Source organism: Mesoplodon densirostris, chromosome 5 (assembly GCF_025265405.1).
Source record: "Mesoplodon densirostris isolate mMesDen1 chromosome 5, mMesDen1 primary haplotype, whole genome shotgun sequence".
Taxonomy (NCBI): domain Eukaryota; kingdom Metazoa; phylum Chordata; class Mammalia; order Artiodactyla; family Ziphiidae; genus Mesoplodon; species Mesoplodon densirostris.
In genome coordinates this window covers 86,506,484-86,524,603 of record NC_082665.1, presented here as the reverse complement: position 1 = coordinate 86,524,603, position 18,120 = coordinate 86,506,484, and positions in this window count along the sequence as shown.

Below are 18,120 nucleotides of genomic sequence, written 5' to 3'. Positions count from 1 at the left end.
ATCAAAGATGACACAATCATATGGAGAGATATACCATGTTCTTGGATTGGAAGAATCAACATTGTGCAAATGACTATACTACCCAAAGCAATCTACAGATTCAATGCAATCCCTTCATTTTTTACAGAACTAGAACAAAAAAATTTGTATGGAGACACAGAAGACCCCAGATGGCCAAAGCAATCTCGAGGGAAAAAACTGGAGCTGGAGGAATCAGACTCCTTGATTTCAGACTATACGAGAAAGCTACAGTAATCAAGACAGTATGGTACTGGCACAAAAACAGAAATATAGATCAATGGAACAGGATAGAAATCCCAGAGATAAAGCCACGCCCCTCTGGTCAACCAATCTATGACAAAGGAAGCAAGAATATACAATGGAGAAAATACAGTCTCTTCAATAAGTGGTGCTGGGAAAACTGGAAAGCTGCATGTAAGAGAATGAAATTAGGACACTCCCTAACACCATACACAAAAAATAAGCTCAAAATGGATTAAAGACCTAAATGTATGAGCCACTATAAAACTCTCAGAGGAAAACATAGGAAGAACACTCTTTTTTTTTTTTTTTTTTCAGTACGCTGGCCTCTCACTGTTGTGGCCTCTCCTGTTGTGGAGCACAGGCTCCAGATGTGCTGACTCAGTGGCCATGGCTCACAGGCCTAGCCACTCCATGGCATGTGAGATCTTCTTGGACCGGGTCACGAACCCATGTCCCTTGCATCGGCAGATGGACTCTCAACAACTGCACCACCAGGGAAGCCCGGAAGAACACTCTTTGACATAAATCACAGTAAGATCTTTTTTGACCCACCTCCCAGAGTAATGGAAATAAAAACAAAAATAAACAAACGGGACCTAATGAAACTTAAAATATTTTGCACAACAAAGGAAACTGTAAAGAAGATGAAAAGACAACCCTCAGAATAGGAGAAAATATTTTCAAACAAATAAATGGACAAAGGATTAATCACCAAAATATATAAAAAGCTCATGTAGCTCAATGATAAAACAACAAACAACCCAATCAAAAATGGGCAGAAGACCTATAATGACATTTCTCCAAAGAAGACATACAGATGGCCAAGAGGCACATGAAAAGCTGCTCAACATCACTAATTATTAGAGAAATGCAAATCAAAACTACAATGAGGGATCACCTCACACCAGTTAGAATGGGCATCATCAGAAAATCTACAAACAACAAATGCTGGAGAGGGTGTGGAGAAAAGGGAACCCTCTTGCACTGTTGGTGGGAATGTAAATTGATACAGCCACTATAGAGAACAGTATGGAGGTTCCTTAAAAAACTAAAAATAGAATTACTATATGACCCAGCATTCTCACTACTGAACATATACCCAGAGGAAACCATAATTCAAAAAGACACATTCACCCCAATATTCACTGCAGCACTATTTACAATAGCTAGGTCATGGAAGCAACCTAAATGTCCATCAACAGACAAATGGATAAAAAAAGATGTGGTACATATATACAATGGAATATTACTCAGCCAAAAAGGAATGAAACTGGGTTATTTGTAGAGACATGGATGGAGCTAGAGTCTGTCATACAGAGTGAAGTAAGTCAGAAGGAGAAAAACAAATATTGTATATTAATGCATATATGTGGAATCTAGAAAATTGATACAGATGAACTGGTTTGCAAGGCCAAAATAGGGACACATGTAGAGAAGAAATGTATGAACACTAAGGGGGAAACTGGGTGGATGGTGGTGTTGGTGGGATGAACTGAGAGATTTGGATTGAAATAGATACACTAATATGTATAAAATAGATAACTAATAAGAACCTGCTATAATAATAAAATAAAATACAAAAACAAATAAACAGGGCTTCCCTGGTGACGTAGTGATTGAGAGTCCGCCTGCCGATGCAGGGGACATGGGTTCGTGCCCCGGTCCGGGAAGATCCCACATGCCGCAGAGCGGCTGGGCCCGTGAGCCATGGCCACTGAGCCTGCACGTCGGGAGCCTGTGCTCCGCAACAGGAGAGGCCACAACAGTAAGAGGCCTGCGTACCGCAAAAAAAACCAACCAACCAAACAAACAAACAAAAGACACCCCTATCACTCCGGAAATTACCAGGATTTCAGGAGCCCTTTTAGGAACCATGGTCAAAGACCAAATACCAGAACAAAAGATGTTCCTAGTGCTAAGGAAACTACAAGTGTTTCAGGATCTCTGTGGCAGGAACCTGGGGTAGATACCAATATTTTTTCTATTATTTCAGTTTCCAACAAACCATCATATTTCAAGCCACTTTACAAACAAATTCTATGGCTGCCATTGCATGATAAGTTGTGTTTTTACACAAAGGTTTTGATTACTATGTTTTAATTTATATTCTATAACTGAGTCTACATTCATGTGTGATTAAGCTGTCATAAGACTAAAGAAATTCAAATAAAACAGGATCATGACACAAACTCATTATGCATGTATAATTTGTTGACTGAATTAGGAAAAAAATGAGATCTAAAACAGGTTTTTAATTGCATCCAGAAGTAGATTTTTTTTTTTTTTTTTTTTTTTTTTTTTTTTTTTTTTGCTGTACGCGGGCCTCTCACTGCTGTGGCCTCTCCCGTTGCGGAGCACAGGCTCCGGACACACAGGCTCCGCGGCCATGGCTCGCGGGCCCAGCCGCTCCGCGGCATGTGGGATCTTCCGGGATCGGGGCACGAACCCTAGTCCCCTGCATCGGCAGGCGGACTCTCAACCACTGCGTCACCAGGGAAGCCCTAGAAGTAGATTTTTTAAACATATACTTATTGAATACATAAATTGATGCATTTGTTACTATATTTGTTAATATATTTAAGACAAGAGAATCAAAGAAAACATTCAGTTCAAATTAGAGAAGGAAAACTTTCTTTTAGCAAACAGAAACCAGTAACTTTTCCAAGTAGGATAGTACTTGTATGTGGACCAATGTAGTCTTAAGCTGAAAACTAGCTTCTTAAATGTTAAGTCAGTTGAGGATATTAGTTGAATTATTTGAATTGTCTGAGGACAATAGGAAATGATGGACACAGAGTTAGATGCTTTTAAGCAAACTGACCGACATAAGATAAATTCTGACTTCTCAGATTCTCATGCTGAAATTTCTCAATCCATTTCTCAGCTTAAATCTTGTAGCATAAATCTGATTATACCAGTCTTCAAAGGCTCAAAAAGAGTACAAAGGATATCACTGCTCCTGTTACCTCCCTAGGCTCACAAAGTGGCAAGGAAAAGATTCTACAGGAGAATAGGGAGCCAGGGCTGACTTGAAGGGCCTCCTGACTGTTGGAGAGGCAGGGTCTGGATTAGAGGGCATTTTATTATTGTATATTGTTGGTGGTCTCGTGAATTTTGTCTCACCCAGCATTAGAACTGGATGCAGTCTTTGGGAAATGGATCCGTGTGGAAACTTGATGAAACTCTGGGTGTTCTCCTGAGGACCTAAGTATATATGCAAATCCATTCACAAAATTTTAGGTTATTTAAAGACTTTAGGATACACAGTCACAGACCACAAATCATGTTCTCACAACACCCCTATGTTACCAAAATGGACAACAGATTCCATTCATTCCTTCTAGTAACATATATTTTATGCCTACATATTCTCCCATACGGTATTATTCCAAGAGATTGAGGACAGAGAAAAATAAACAGATAAATATCTCACATTCAAAAATCCCACAATCTATTAAGGGAAACATATGACTAAACAATATTAAGGGTATAATAATAGAAAATAAAAATAAAATGATTGTCTGAAGGAACAGCGTATTCAGAAAACTATGGAAACAGAGCTGTAAGATCAGCTTAAGTCTACCTGTATTATGGTTTTCCTGAAGGGGTCAGTGGAGACTTCACAGACAAAGTAGCTTTTAGAATGAGTCTTGAAGGATGAAAAACAATTCAGCCAAGGAAATGACAGAGGGACATTACCAGGATGAGAAACCCAAGTGACAAGGTGTAAAAGGAATGGTAAGTAATTTCAGTGATTCCATGTGAACTGGTAACTTGCTGCATATGGGGGAGAACAGGCTGGAGCATTAAGGGGGGGGGGGGGCAGGGGACCAGGGCATGGAGGAACTAGTGGGTCTCAGTGAATAGGTTTCCATGGACCCCGCACCTAATGGCAGGTCTTTGAAGGATTTAAAGTACTGAGTGAGGCTTGCTCTATGAAAAATCATCCTGGCAGAAGTGTAAAAAACAGCACTAGGAATGATGAGCAGAGTTTGTGCAGAGAGTAGACTAAAGCCAGTGACAGTAGTCATCAATCTGTAATAATGCAGATAATAAAAATTCTTACAGGCCTGGGAAATAGTTACCAAAAAAAAAAAAAAAAATCAGCAGGACTTGGTAAGGACCACAAAATTAAATAACTTGCTCAAGGCCACATATTTAATTAGTAGCAAAGATATATCTAGAATTAAATTTCCTGACTTCCTGCCCATTCCTCTAATACTCTCTACAATATCTTATTGTTTGATGAATTCAAATAATGATTTCAACTTAGGGATTGAAAATTGCCTGTTAATGTTGATGACTTTCCCTCAAAACCTTCCACTTATATTTTGAGCAAGCAAATTTGGACTAAACACATTGTTATTGATTTCCTTTTAACAAAACTTTTATTGTAATTAAATTCAATCATTATCCACCTCCTCTTACAAATAAATGAAGTCTGCCAATGTCAAGATTAAATTTTGCCTTTGATTACCAGCTGAGCCAATGATTTGTTGTATGGCAGGAATGTATGTGTATGTGTTAGAATCTTGCCAATTAAATTATTTTAAGGAAATAAATTTCCCTGTGAATATAATCTCCTTTCTCTATGCCTTTTTAAAAAGACAGGTTAAGACACATTTCATCATAGGACAACAGAACAGTTATAGTGTATCTATACTTATCTACAGATACCACTGAGTTCTATTTGCATGTGTCCTCTTTGCACTGACATCAGAAGGGCTTTGGTTAGGAAAAGGGCAACTTATTGCTATGATTTGAAAAGTCAAAGAACAGAAAGTATCCAAAGCTCAGTGTTTATTCATCTTGTCTGTTTTGTTCTTAAGAACACAAAATTATATTCTGTCTTATTTACTAAATCAGAATAATTGTTTTCACTTTATGTGACAAATTGACATGTCTGTTTTTGGTAATGGCAAACAAGTGAATCACTAAATTATTCTGTTGAATGAGGAATGGGGATATTTTCTGGTTTAAGTAGAAACACTATTTTCAAAATGTATGTCAAAAAGGAATTCGAAGTCAATATAAAATCAGAACACTAAAAAGGAAGGAAAGCTGTACTCTTAAGGTATTTTATATAATGTACTTTTTCTTACTAAAATAATTATTATCAATTACTTTATTAAACAAAAAAGTTTTCACCAGTTTCTACTCTGTGCAGAGTGGTGTGCTAGATGCGAGAGATAAATAGTTAGTCATCCTGGTGCCAGTCTTCACAAAGCTCATAGTTGTTTGGAAAATACAGTCAAGGAACCAGACAACTGCAAAACAGTTTGATAAATGACATAATAGGGGCATTGTTCAATATCACTTTTCGATGGTTGAAATGATGGTATAGAAATAAAAATTGGAATAGACAAGAGTTTAGGCAACAGTGGGTGATGATTTCTATTCTCTGTTAAAACCAGAAGTAGGATTTAATTATACTGTCATGTTGTTTTTTAACTCAGGTCTTTTAGAACTCAATATTTGACTCTCAGAAATCCTCAACTTTTGTCAAGAGAGTAACTCAATCTTCACCACAGAATAAAGAGTGCAGTGATTAAGGATGGTGAACCATACAGTTTTAGTTGCACTGTGTGAATAATTGTTCCTTGTTTATTGAGAAACAGCTGTAATCCTTTTTTGTAAAGCTGGATGAATGCATAGCTTCATTGGTTACCTTAGCAGCCTTAGTCATCTTCCTAACAGTTATGAATTGGGAGTTATATTCAATAGCTAGCTGTCATGGTCCAAACACAGGTTGGAAAAGAATTTCCAGACACAAGGCAGAATGTAAAGAAGATAGAATTTATTAGAGGGAAGGGTTGCTGTCAGAACAGCAGGCTGACCTCCTAGTAGTCTGGGAGAGTCTGCCCGAACACGTGCTACTGATCAGTTTTTATAGCCAGAACACAAAGGAATGGTCTGAGGTGAAAATTTCATTTACTGATTGGTTGAGGCACATATACGTTCCTTCTAAAAGGTGGGAGTGGGACAGGTCAGATGCCTTTCCTTATTTGGGATATGTCCCGTTGCCCAGGTGGGCATTGCCCAGGTGGGCTCAGTAATTTTGTAACCTTCGTAACATGGTGGGGAGGGTGATTAAGAGTCTGGTAGGGGGTGTAATGCTGACACTTTTTCAGGCAGGTTTGTCCTTTGTCCTTGAAACATCATTGTCCTTGGAGCACCACACTAGCCTTCTCAAAAATATTCTTTGTGGATTTATCAAATGACCTGAATCGACAATGGAGATAACATCCTTTCTCATTAAATATCTGCCTCTCCAGAAGGCCTCATTAATATATAAACATAGACAGTGTGAGTGATAACATACTTATTGTCCATTATATGTTATTAGTTATTCATCTCTTTGAGGATGAAAGGACAGGAAACTTATGATGACATGTGAGGAAAGCAGAGCTCAAGGGAATGGGTATTAGATCAATCAGAGAACACTTGATCTGGGTACCAAGGAAATAACTCTGCCAGAATTATCTAGAAAGGATTTCATTTGATACTACTCTATGTTAGATGAAGCAACAATTTTTTTTTCCTAAGGAACTGGATTCAGATTTAAAAAACCTTATTTCAGTCTTGTGCTCTGCCGTTAACTAGCAAACTGGTCTAGGGTGTTTATGTTATTTGAGTTGATTTGGCCTCATTTTCTTAATCAGTAAATGAGGGAATATCATCAGAGAACTTTCAAGGTCCTTCCACCTCTGAGTTTCGAATAACATAAACATTATGATTAGGAAATAGGAGAACAAAGAGCTATCGAAAATGGAGACATGACATTGGAAATAACTGCAGAGAGGAACTTGGATAATACAAATTTGGCCGGGGGCCTGCCCCTTATTCAAGGAAATTACTTTATTTATTTTTAATAATTCTACCAAATCATGTTGGGTTTTTTCCTCTTTATTGTACTTTTTATTTTATTTTTTTTACAATGATGATCTTTTAAAAATACCAGGTTAAAATAAATATTTAATTAAGCAAAATCAGTGTGTCCAACTAATTTCTATTCTAATAATAGAAACTTCTTTCCTATTCATATTCAGTAGATTTTATACTCATACCAATAACTATAGATTTGTTGTTGTTTTTTATGTTAAATGTTCTTAAAGTTAATGCGATTATATCATTGAAAGCTCAGACCAGAGGACAAAAACTGAAACATGCTTATTTAAAAAAGAAGAAGAACATTTATGGAAGTTTTAAGAGTATCACCAGCTCCCAGAATTGGTTTGTCTTCATTTTGAAAAACTTCCTTTTACATTCAATTTAATGCATTTAGGAGTAAATTACTCAGGAAGTGATAATGATTCATTACTTAACTACAACATTTGTGACAGTAAGACACAATTGTGATGTATTGATCTTCTGATGTTGTTGTGAGCAGTCTGAGAGTAAAAGCTATGTAGTATTTATCCCTGTTCTTCTGTGACACTAGTTACAATAACTTCAACTTAAAGGTGTTTATTGAATGATTGTCAGATAAATGAAACCAAAGGCCTTATTGGAAGCAATTAGCAGCAGCCGTGTAGATTCGCTGCTCATTTACTCCATATACAGGGCATAATGGATATCCAGCAATCTGGGTAATGTAACATTATCTGTGTTGATTGTAGATATGACAGCAAGATAATTATGTTTTTAAGAGTGCTTTAAAATGAAACAACTATGTGATGGGTGTGGTGCCCCAAGGACAATGGTGCTTCAAGGACAAAGGATGACCCTGCCTGAAAAAGTGTCAGCATTACACCCCCTACCAGACTCTTAATCGCCCTCCCTACCATGTTGCGATGGTTATGAAATTACTGAGCCCACCTGGGCGAAGCCCACCTGGGCAACGGGACATGTCCCAAATAAGGAAAGGCATCTGGCCTGTCCCACTCCCACTCTTTAGAAGAAAGGTATTTGTGCCTCAACCAATCAGCAAACGAAATTTTCAGCTCAGACCATTCCTTTGTTCTCTGGCTGTAAACACTGATCAACAGCACAACAGCACAACAGCACAACAGCACAACAGCACAACAGCACAACAGCACAACAGTGTTCGGGCCGACTCTCCCAGACTACTAGGAAGTCGGCCTGCTGTTCTGACAGCGACCCTTCCCTCTAATAAATTCTATCTTCTTTACATTCTGCCTTGTGTCTGGAATATCTTTTCCAACACACGTTTGGACCATGACAGTGGGTACGGGGACAGTCTCAATCTAGGAGTAAAGTTTTCTTTAGAAGACCTCAAAATTCAAGTAGAATAAGAGGAGTTTGGAAACATCTTCTTCCAGAAGAACTGTGTTCAGGATTGGCAGGACACAATGACACATCTTTTCAAATGAAATGCACCACCTTCACCCCCACAAATGGTAAATATAGAAGCAATCAGATGTTGTGCATACCAAATTGAGAGCCTGTGTTGATTTTGACTCAGAATTAGTTATGCTATTGGGCAAGGTGGTGAATGCAGGGGAAATGTTTACACGAAGGAGTGGGAAGATTTTCAAGCTGCCAAAGAATGGGTAATAAATGTGAGAGATGAAAATCTAGCTCAATATTTGTATTTCATTCACCTATAAGAGAGCATGCAACCATGTTTAAAATAACTAAACATAAGGTGAGGTTTGCAGTCTATCATAAATTTAAATTTAGGACTTAAAATACAGTTACTACAGTGTAAATCTAAGTTTGGACCAATGATTACTATAAGCAATTTACAACAAATCAACAAGGATAGTTCTCTTTTTTTCTTGAATAAAATACAGATGGAGTTCTATGGGGTTCTTTTTGTGACAGTACAAACTGACAGCTATTAGTTACTGAGTATTAAGTTGCACAACTCTGTGAGGTAGGTATTATTATTTCATCTTTATAGATAAGGACAGTGAGGCAAAGATTAAAGAAACTGACTAAGAGTGTAGTTAAGAAGTAGCAGAGGGCTTCCCTGGTGGCGCAGTGGTTGAGAGTCCGCCTGCCGATGCAGGGGACACGGATTTGTGCCCCGGTCTGGGAGGATCCCACATGCCGTGGAGCGGCTGGGCCCGTGAGCCATGGTCGCTGAGCCTGCGCATCTGGAGCCTGTGCTCCGCAACGGGAGAGGCCACAACAGTGAGAGGCCCACGTACCGCAAAAAAAAAAAAAAAAAAAGGTAGCAGAGTTGAGATTCGAACGCAGCCAGATTGACTTCAGGCTACACAGACACACACACAGAGCCTCTTCCAATAAGGCCTTTGATTTCATTTATCTGACAATCATTCAGTAAACACCTTTAAGTTGAAGTTATTATAACTAGTGTCACAGAAGAACAGGGATAAATACTACATAGCTTTTACTCTCAGACTGCTCACAACGACATCAGAAGATCAATACATCACAATTGTGCCTTACTGTCACAAATGCTGTTGTTAGCCTGCTCCCTTACACCTCAGCCCAGCTCTGAGTTCATATTCAACTGCTATGGACAGTAGCAGACATTTGCATTTGTGACAGTTGCCTAAGACACACAAACACGGATATTCTGCTACAGGACACCAAATAATAATGTCAAAGAAAATATGTCTCCTGGTATCTAAGCCAGATCTCCTGCACTTCTGATATTCTCATTTCATGTTGATTTTATCCGGCTAAAGCCTCATTTAATTTACTGAGCACCATGATGTGGATGAAACAAAAACTTTTCCATAAAATAACCTAAGTTTGGGAACAATCTACTGGGAAGAAACTAAGTAGAGCTGTGAGGATTTTACCCTACTTAAATATGTTTTACGGTATGGAGGAAAGCTAGTAGTAGTAGAATTTCCCCTCAAACACAAGCTCATTGGTTAGTCTGTCACAGATCCAGGGTTGCTGACAAAAGACATGAGACTCCTGGATCAGATACAAAGGTCTTAATCAATCACACACACACACACACACACACACACAAAACAGTAGTAGACATATTAGCATATTTCTGCTGGTTCCCCTTGTCCTGTGGTCCATGAGGTGACACGAAGGGCTCAGATGGATGTCTACGCAAGCAGAAAGCTGTGCTGCTGCTAAGGAACTCTGAGCTTAAAAAATCTGCACCTTTTGAAGATCTAAATAGACATTTCCCCAAAGAAGACATACAGATGACCAAGAGACACATGAAAAGATGCTCAATGTCACTAATTATTACAGAAATGCAAACCAAATCTATAATGAGGCATCACCTCATGCCAGTCAGAATGGCTATCACCAAAAAGTCTACAAATAACAAAGGCTGAAGAAGGTGTGGAGAAAAGGGAACACTCTTACACTGTTGGTGGGAAAGTAAATGGTGAAGCCACTATGGAGAACAGTATGGAGGTTCCTCAAAAAACTAAAAATAGAGTCACCCTGTGATCCAGCAATCCCACTCCTGGGCATATATCCTGAGAAAACTATAATTTGAAAAGATACATGTATCCCTATCTTCACTACGGCAATATTTACAATAACCAGGACATGGAAGCAACCTAAATGTCCATTGAAAGATGAATGGATAAAGAAGATGTGGTACATATGTACCATGGAATACAACTCAGTCATAAAAAGAGAATGAATGCTATTTGCAGCAATGTGGATGGACCAAGAGATTATCATACTAAGTGAATAAATCAGAAAGAGAAAGACAAATACCATATAATATCACTTTTATGTGGAATATAAAATATGACACAAATGAACTTATCTACAAAATAGAAACACACTCACAGACATAGAGAACAGACTTGTGGTTGCCAAGTGGAGGGGAGGGATGGATTGGGAGTTTGGGGTTAGCAGATACAAACTATTATATATAGAATGGATAAACAACAAGATTGTACTGTATAGCACAAGGACTATATTCAATATTGTGTAATAAACCATAATGGAAAAAAAAAAAGTCTGTCACTTTTACAACAAGTAGAGATTTTTGTCCAGAGAGAGACTGAGTGCTGTGTAGGACTATGTGATGCATTCCTATGAGGCATTATATCACTCTTCAAAATTGCCAGCTGCAGAAACAATCCAGCTAAGTGGCCAGGGTGAAAGAATGGTCTGGGGGTTTTGGCATGCTTAACAAGACTTGTAGGAGCATAAGAAGCCCAGAGAAGGCTGCCTCCCAGCAATATTCAGGGCATATTATAAAAGAAATGGGTTTTGTGTGTGAGCCTAAGTGCCTAAAAACAATTTCTTGTGGTTTGAAAATGACCCGAACCTCTTTCTCACTGAAAAAGATGTTTTTTAATATTTTATGAAATCACAAGTGGCAGGATGCTTGTATTTGACCCTAAATTGGAACTACTGTAATCCATGCAATCATCTTTGAAGAAGCCTCATTTCCTGCAGGTCATCTCATGGCAGAGGATATTTTGTGTTAAGTGGTGGAAGGACAGGGTTAGAAGTTCTGTGGTGGCCACTGTGTTCACACACTATAAAAGCAGGCTAATGTTTCTTTTATTGCTGGCTCTGCCTACTTCTCCACGACCTGAAGAATGACAATTAACTTCTACGCGCCTGTACAATGAGGATAACACTACTTGGTCGCACGCCTCTAAATGGTGTTGTAAGAAGAAACAAAATAATGGTCCTAATGCATTTTCAGAGAGTTCAAAAGAAACATAAAATGAAAGTACAATGCATTCTTAAATGTGAAAAATGTTCTAATCCAAATTCTTTGACAAGGCTAAGCAATAGACAAAGGGATTTTTAACACTTTGCTAAACAGAATTTGCTCCTGAGCATATGTCTTAAGTGTACTCCCTGACCAGAGGGAACTTCTCAAGCCATATTCAGCTTCACCAAATCAACAATATAGCACCACTTAGCCCCACAAGCGCACAAAATTTGTATTAATATTAGTAGACACGAAAGGGCTTTCTTTTTTTGTTTTGAAAGTATTTTCTTATCGGCCCCATCAGTGTAGGAGAGAACTAAAAGCAATTGAATCATGATGCTTAAAACTGTTTTAGTCATTTCACCTCTCTCATTCATTTTTTTAAAATTCTTATTGAAATTGATTTACAATGTTGGGTTAGTTTCAGGTGTACAGCAAATTGATTCAGCTATACATACATATAAAGACCTACTGTGTACCAGGGATAAGGCCAGGTGCTATGTCAACCTATCAGACAAGGAATGGAAGCCCTGTTAGCACAAAACCCCTGAATTTCTTAGTACAAGTAAATATTAGCAGCCTGTGCTTTAGTATTTATTCTGCAGCACCTGTGTACTTGTGAGCAGCCAAATCCTCTACATGGTAATCCAGAGCCTATTTGAGAGCTGATTGAAAATACACAATAATGAAATCTCAGAAAAATTCCTTTCCAAGGAAGAACGCTAAACATCACAGAGAACAGATACCTGTGGAAAGTTGTCAAGGGGATCTCTAGGACAGAGCAGATGGACCATAATGAGGGATGTATATTCTCTAACGCCAATGAACAAAAACTGCCATCATCTTAGCAATTTGTGGAAATGATATAGGCCAGGACTACTCAAACAATGGTCCACAGAGAGGCAGCATGAGCGTCACCTGAGATCTTACCAGAAATGCAAATTCTGGAGCTTCAGCCCATATCTACTAAATCCAGAACTACTGGGCCACAGTAATCTGTATGAACAAGCTCTCCAGGTGACTCTTAATCTCCCCCAAATTGGATAAACTTTGATCTAAACTATCTTCCTCAATTCCAATCAGATAACAATTACTATAGACTGTCCATCTGCCTTCAGTGTAAATTCACATCAATGGAATGTGTCATATAGGACAAACACAAATGTAGAATGGCTAATGGATTGGATTTAGTAATGTACAAGCAGGCTGTTCCAATTCTACTTCATCTGAAGTTAGCACACAATCTCTTGATACAAGGCACTCATAATAGGAGAAGCAGCAGAGTGCATTTTCTGGATGGTGTTTCAAGTGTACTTCGACCTTCCTGTTCTATTAAGAAAGAGCCAGAGAAATCAAGTTGGATCTCAGGACGACACCTTAACTAAATGGTTATAGTGTCAAATACAGAAATCCTGCTGTGCTTTCTGTCCAGCACAGTAGGATGTATTTTTCACTAATACCTTTCCCTTAAGTAAAACATGTGGGAGCGAAGAGATGAGAGAAAGACATTAAAGCTCATTGGTTTAATTCCTTCTAAGCAAAGAAGATTCTGATTGTTATTGGATGAACTGCTTTGTCTCCTTGAGCAAATAAGGTGGCCACAGTGAGTGGCTCAGAGCATGGTCTTGAGCTCAGCACTTGGGTTTCAGTGTAGTTCCTCCGTGGCTAGCTGGGCAATTTTGTGCAAGTTACTCCACTTCTCTAAGCCTCAACTCCCTCATTTGTATGAGGGTGACAATAATAATATTTAACTTACAGGGTCATTATGAAAAATAAATTAATATTTGTAAGAATTTAGAACCATGCTTGGCACATAAAAGAATAATATAGGTATACAAAGAAAAATAGTCTGAATATTCTAGATCTTGCAATGCAATGTTATCTCTGGTTCATTTTAGTTACTTTACTTATTATCTGAACTTTAAAGAGTGGTATACTTTATGCTTCTGTTTTTCCAAAAGAGGGATGACGGTGGTAGATTACTTCATTGACTTGCAATACACTACCAAACGTAAAATAGGTAGCTAGTGGGAAGCAGCTGCATAGCACAGGGAGATCAGCTCAGTGTTTTGTGTCCACCTACACGGGTGGGATAGGGAGGGTGCGAGGGAGGGAGACACAAGAGGGAAGAGATATGGGAACATATGTATATGTATAACTGAGTCACTTTGTTATAAAGCAGAAACTAAAAAAAAAAACAAAAACAAAAACACTGGATTAATAAAGGGTAATAAATATGAAAAAAAAACTGGATTAATAAAGGGTAATAAATATGGGAAAAAAAGTCTTCAAATACATGCAGACACCTGTGTGAGCTTTCTTATTTCAATCCTCAAGCTAAAATAATTTCTAAAGTATTTTTTAAATGTCATACAATAAAATATTTTAATGTTTATTTACTCCAAATCTATGTCTGTAATTTACATTCCTGCTTTGAAATCACACACATACTCCAATTAGAAAATGAAGGTGATACATTAGAAAATGAAGGTGATACATTAGTAACAAGATGATACATTTATCCCTTTGTCTGATAATTGTTGTCAATTATTGAATTAAGCAAAATTCTCAGAAGGGTAAAATGAAAGTAAGAGAGGCAGGCTAGACTATCAAGGGATTAGAAAAACCCAGGCATGGACAGGTTCACTGAGTGACAAGTATAAGGAAGAACATGACTCTGATTTGTAGTTCTATTCTGCCCAGCTGAGCTTCTGTGTCAATATAAGAGCTAAAGATCTCACTGCAGAATGTTACGCTGTGGGGTGAGTTGTACTTGGTTGAGCTCAGACAATTGGTTAAGCGTGGCAGAGGATGCTTACCATGTGTCACTGTGGCTACAAGGTCCACTTACCAAATGAAGATACTCCCTTCCTGAATATTCTCCATAAAGATAAGTGACAATTCCTAAAAAAGGAGCCAAATAGGATGACCCATTTCAAGGTATTAAAAAACACACAAATGTTGCGATTAACATATACATACTATTATATATAACATAGATTACCAACAAGGACCTACTGTATAGCACTGTATGGAAGTATACTCAAAATTTTGTAATAACCTATAAGGGAAACGAATCTGAAAAAGAATATGTATGCATAGATAGATAGATAAAAAAACAAAAACTGAATCACTTTGCTGTATACTTGAAACTAACACAACATTGTAAATCAACTATACTTCAGTAAACACATACACACACACACGCACACACAAATGTGACTTGACAGAATGGCAGTCAGTCTGTGTCAGTAGTCTGTAAATTTAATTTTATGTATAAAATCATTCCCCTATGACTTTCATTGTGACAACAACAGAAATATTCCCACAAAGGGGAAAATCTTCATAACATCACAGAATCACAAAAAGTATATTACATCACAGGATGGGAATTAACAGGATGGAAATGGAGTCAAGAGGACAAGTCTTTATGATAAGCTATGTGCCTCTGGGTAAAACTCAAATTATCTGAGCTTCTATTTTCAATAGGTAAAGTAAAAGGTGAGTGATTCCTGAAATTTTTTTATCCCCCAATATTTTTTATTTACATGAGGACATTTTCTCAATTATGTATTTCAAAAATAACTCAACAATCACATGTCAATAATAACAGTAAGTCAACTGAACCAGAGAATATACAAAATTCTATCCTATAATTCCAGAATATCTTGTAGCTGCTATAGATATATTGGAGAAAAAACACCTGCCCTTACAGAGGAACAGTCAGTGTTTTTACCTTGTATATTGAAAGAGGAAACAATGTCTCTAAAGAGCTACCTCAGATGCCCCTTTCTCCCTAGAATTTTCTCTTGTGCTTACAAGTATCATGCAAATAACCTAGACTTTGATGCTGCTGCTGCTGCTTTCAGTTACAAGCAATACATTTACAATAAGTTTGTTCTTTCCCTTTAATAAGCTAGGATAACATTATAGCTGAGAAGAGATTTTCACTCTTGGCAAAATAAAACATCCCACAAGGAAGATTAAAGATACAGGAAACATGGACAAATTGTAATCATTCAACAAATATTTTAAAGCACCTATTTCCCAGGCAAAATGCTGGGTTCTTGGGATGAACTAGAGAACAAGACGATTTTTTTCCTCAGTAAGCTTTCAATGCTCTGGGCAAACAGACAAGTAAGTACATTTAAGAGGATCCTGTAGTATGTATCCTTTCTGGGCAGATTAAGGATAGACAGCAGGGAAAGTAGAGTGCATGGGCTCCTGACTACCTCTCAGGGTAAATGCATCACACAACATGAGGTGAGGCTGAGGAAGCAGAGGAAGAGGAGGATGAAGTAAGAAATAATATGGAGTCCAAGCATGACAAAAGACTAGAGAGTTTTAACCCTTTTGTGAAAGAAAACCTTTGTCTCATTACTGAACAAAAACTCCTTAAAAATCTAGTTGAACATCCTCATTTTAGAAATGAACCCCAGAGAGGGTTCATGGCTTCTTCATGGCTGCACATGGAGTTACTGAGAGAACCTGAATTAGAACTCCCATCTCTAGGCATACCTCACCCCTCCATGGTCTGTCTCTTTTTCATTTGAGAGCAAGAAGTGGAAGCACAGAGCATCTAAAAGATGAAAGTACAACCTACTTATTTTCATCAACATAAATGTAAAACACATTGTTTTATTACCCTGCATTTATAATGGATAGAAAAAGAAAAAAATTTACAAGAAGGATTTGAATTGTAACAGATAGGCACACTTAGTGTTAGGAGAGAGTGACTTATCATTATGTCTGAGACATCAATTACCTGACGAATCTAACCAAAACTTTTAGTTTATCAATTAGCTGTTGTATCTATAAGGTAAATTCATAGTTTCATAGACATATCAGCAATATTCATTTCCAAAAATAAGATAATAGGAAGCTGTTTAAAATATATACAATCCCAGCTGAAGAAATTCACAGCATAACAAGGAAAGCCTGGATTAAAAGCCCAGGAACTCATTATTTATTTTGTGCATTGTTCTTCATAGATGATTTTTGTATTTGCTTTCTAACAGTATAGATATGCTGCAATTACATAATGACTTGTGAATCAGTGGGAGAATTAAAATTTGTTCATCACAGTGGACAAAAAACATCTAGCATCCAATTCAGTTTCCAGTAGCAACAATATCATTTAAAAATAATTTCACTTATGTACTCAAACCATAATCATGAATGTAAAATACTAATTCTAAATTATCTACACAAATGGAGATACAGATAAACCAAAATGGTAGGTAATTCACAGTAATTTAAATTTGATGTTTGTATTATTTTAATTACATTTATATACAGCCAGAACAAATGTTCTTGGAATTGACTCAAGTAATATTATCTATTGAGAAACTAGATTGAGGTTTTTCATGTTGATCCATATTTAATTTGTCAACATAGCATATGCCTATGGGGAGTAGGAAACACATTATTGGACAATCAACACCAGTACTGTGTTAAATAGAAATGAACTGACAAAAGAAACCTCCCTGGGAAAGGAGCAGTGTTGGTATGTGAGGCATTATAACTCGTGAATTATACACAAAGCTGGAATCTATGAGTTGGGTCATTTTAAAAGAATCCTAATTTAATGTAGTCATCTATTCATCCAGGCTTTCCTTCAACAGCTATGTATCAAGAGCTTACTTTATTTTATTTATTTATTTATTTGCAATATGCAGCCCTCTCACTGTTGTGGCCTCTCCCATTGCGGAGCACAGGCTCTGGACACGCAGGCTCAGCGGCCATGGCTCACGAGCCTAGCCGCTCCTCAGCATGTGGGATCTTCCCGGACCGGGGCACGAACCCGTGTCCCCTGCATCGACAGGCAGACTCTCAACCACTGCACCACCAGGGAAGCCCTCAAAAGCTTACTTTATATCAGGCACTGTGCCAGGTATTGGAGTACCAAGATCAGAAATTATCATGAAAAAGAATATATATATATACATATATATACACATATATATGTATATATAGATATATAACTAAATCACTTTGCTGTACACGAGAAACTAACGTAACATTGTAAATCAACTATACTCCAGTAAAAAAAAAAAAATCAGAAATTATCTAATGTTCTCTCGTGGATTTTTGCCACCATGGAACATAAAATGGGAAATATGCATATAGAGCATTTAATCCATGCACACAATTTGGCAAAATTGGACCCGCACTTCAATTGATCTTACTTAGAAATGCTAAAAGATTGTTTTACCGTAAGTTTCTGAGTTTTGTTTTTGATGTTTTATCATTTTCTATTATCT